Source organism: Elaeis guineensis, chromosome 13, assembly GCF_000442705.2.
Source record: "Elaeis guineensis isolate ETL-2024a chromosome 13, EG11, whole genome shotgun sequence".
Taxonomy (NCBI): Eukaryota; Viridiplantae; Streptophyta; class Magnoliopsida; order Arecales; family Arecaceae; genus Elaeis; species Elaeis guineensis.
In genome coordinates, this window is record NC_026005.2 from 24,597,330 (window position 1) to 24,600,637 (window position 3,308).

Genomic DNA, 3,308 nt, shown 5'->3' on the forward strand with positions numbered 1-3,308 from the left:
TCACATCCAAAGGGGTTTGGGCATTTCTCTTGCTTACTGGTTTCTACTCTCTGATTGCTTCATAATCTAGAAAAAAAAAGTAAGAAAAAAAAGATCAAGAAAAGGATCAAAGAGTTGATCGTAATCCAGACTTCGTTCAGATTCACAGGCTGATTTTTTTTGAAGAAGAAAAAATAATTTCAAAGAGGGCTATTCCAGACTGATCCTAAGTAGAAATTCGTAGAGGTCAGATACTTATGTGGCTAAAAAAAAGTCTCTTCTCTTTCAGATCTAGATTTGAAGAAAGAAATTACGAAACAGGTATGTGATTCGATCACATATTCAATTTCAGCATATGTTCAATTTCAGCATATGAAGTAGATTCTAGTGGTTTATGTTTTATGCATGCATGATGTAGATTAAAAGATGTTTTAATCTTCTATTCCATTATAATATTTAGAAAAAAAATTTTGAAACATATATGCATGCCCCTACATTGAAATTCCAACAAGAAATCTCTTGGTCAATAAGGCTAGCCACCTCATGCCAAACAATCCTTCTTTCTCTATACTCAGTACTAGCATCACATTGGACAAGAGCTAATTAAGTCAGTCCATTTATTTCAATGATAACAACACTAACTTGCTAATTATAGCAGTAGAATATATCCATAGTAGCAACCCTAGCATGCCACACAACAATAATACCTCCTAACAAATCTTGAGATTCTATAGCATAGAACCCCCAATTAGCAGGGAAGTGACAACGAGCACGAGCCACACTAGGCCCTGGCAATCTAGTCTCCATCAAGACACTAATTTCAGGATTGTGTTGCTGAACAAGTCTTCAAAAGATGGAGCAGAAGGATGGTTTCTCTACTCTGCGCACATTCCAAATGAGAATCTTCATGGGTGAGAGTGGTAAGAGGAGGGCGAACCAGCATGGACTCCTCCGACATCACTCCATCATCTCCACTTCCCTTACAACCAACCTTGCTACCTTGCTGAACATCCATAGTCAACAGGGCCTTTTTGAGCTAGCCCACAACCTCCTTATGGCCCACAGTCCCTACAGCTTCTGTTTCCCCTTTCCCAGCATTGTCTTCCCTCTGATCAACCAACTGTATCACCACTGGAGAAGGATCATTGATGGTGGAAGGCAAATCTGGCCCCTTTCTCCCACCACTCTAGCTGCCTGCTCACCCTCGATTCCCATCGCTCACATACTAACTAGCAGAGAACCCTCACCACGAGTAGGAGAGGCAGCCCCTGCCTCATTTCTAGCTCCACCACTGCCACCAGAGACAATCCTTCCTATTGATGACATCTGCTAGTGGTGCCGACCAAGGCCACCACCCATCGGAGCGAGGTCAATAGTTGCCGGAGAAGCCGTGGTGATTGTGGCAGCACCCTTCTCCCACATGATTGATCCTAGGCCTGGGGACCCATCGTGCGGTCTAGCATCCTGATCCACCATGCAGTCCTGGCCCACCTCCTTCCCCTGTGTTGAGCCCGACTTTGCATCTCGGGCCAGGCTTCTGGCTCGTTTTAAGGAAAGCTCAGCCACCTCACCCATATACTGGTCGATTGGGCCTGGGCTCACCGCCAGACCCACCTTGTAGCATCCAGGCCCGGGCCCAACTTCGTAAGCACCTTGAACCCATAATCAGACTCATTCGCCTCAACTTGTTCAGTGCCTGATGCAACCTAGTCCTTCATCGATGACCACCGTTGGGCAACCTTGCTCGGCTTTTGCCAGCTGTTGGAGTCCAATGGTGATTCTGGAGAGCTTTTCGATGGTCGAGGGGAGCTAGGATGCGGCAGAGAGGAACTAAGGGTCAAGGAGTCAGGGTTGGAGTCCTTGAGACTGCCATGCATGGGCCCATTCATGGTCGAGTGATGGGGGGCTCCTTAGCACTCATTGCCACTTTTCTTTCCACCAGCATCAGAGAAATCAAAAAGTTCTTCGGCTGAAGCTCCCACCCACCATCCATCTTCCTCTCTGATGGGAATGGGCAATCATCATCGACATGCCCCATCCGATCGCAGCCATAGCAAATGGCCAGAATATTTTCGTAAACAAAAGCTTGCCAAAGAATCCCATCATCTCCTTGGATAAGGACTTCCGGCTTCAAGGGTTCCCCCACGTCGAGCTCCACCTAGAACCATAGAACCCCATCTTTCGATAGTGGTCTATGAACTCATCCATCGCCACCGATTTCTCGACCTCCACCATAATCCCCTTTAGTATCTTGGGACTCCAAAACTCCAATGGCAACCTGGGCAATTGAACCCATACAACCACTCTCCACACCTGTTTCATTCCTGGGATGAAGCCCGACACCCAAGGTTTGACTGCCAGTAACTATTCGATGACGAACCATGGCCCACCCTAGAGAACACTCTCACAGTCTGCCACCAGTTGGAATCGAATTAGGTGGTGGTTTTTCATAAGGGCAAAAGCCTCTGAGTCATACACTAGCTTGCTTTGATCCTTAAACTCCTTAGCCACCCACTTCGATGGCACCCACCAACCAATACTATACACCAAAATGGAGACCTTCTCCTAGTGCTTCCACACTGCCACCCTATCCTCCTCCGAAAACTCAAGAATCTTTGTGAAATACTGTCGTAGCTCATCCAACTCCACTGGTGAGATTTTATGTTCTATCCATTGAGGCTGCCATGCCTACCCCTACACTGCTCGAACCCATGTCTTCGCCTCCTCGTGCGGCTTCGACGAGGAGCGATCGCTATCACTGGGGTGCTTCCCCTTGTTCGCCATAGCCACCATTGAAAGCCCAGCTTCTATTCGAACAAAAGCCACAAAGAATGTATGATTCTCAATGGAAGTGCCCAATTGCATGGAGTGGACCTAGAAAAATGACCCCTGAAACCATTTTCATAACAAATTTTAGATAAAATATCCTTTCGAGGATGCAGGTTTGTAAACAAGGAGACAACAGGGCCTAAGACCACATGTGGCAATTAAAAGTATAAACTCATGATAATAATTAAAAAAAAGGTATAAACTCATAATAAGCTACCAAAAAATGTTGGAAAGATGAATTCTAAAGAAAAAATAAATAAATAAATAAAAATATTCAAACTTGGTGGAGAATTTCGTAAGTAAATTGATATTTTGGAGCAAGAGAGGTGTTGGTACATCTAATCGACCTCTGGCCACAGGGTAGTATCAGTTGAGATTGATTTGTTGCTGACTTGCGTCAGTTAAGATCGGCATTTTACCGACCTATTAGAGAAACATCTTCATATCACATCAACTGATCTGAAGTTCATTGGAACTACTTTAAGTCAAATAGATTAGTA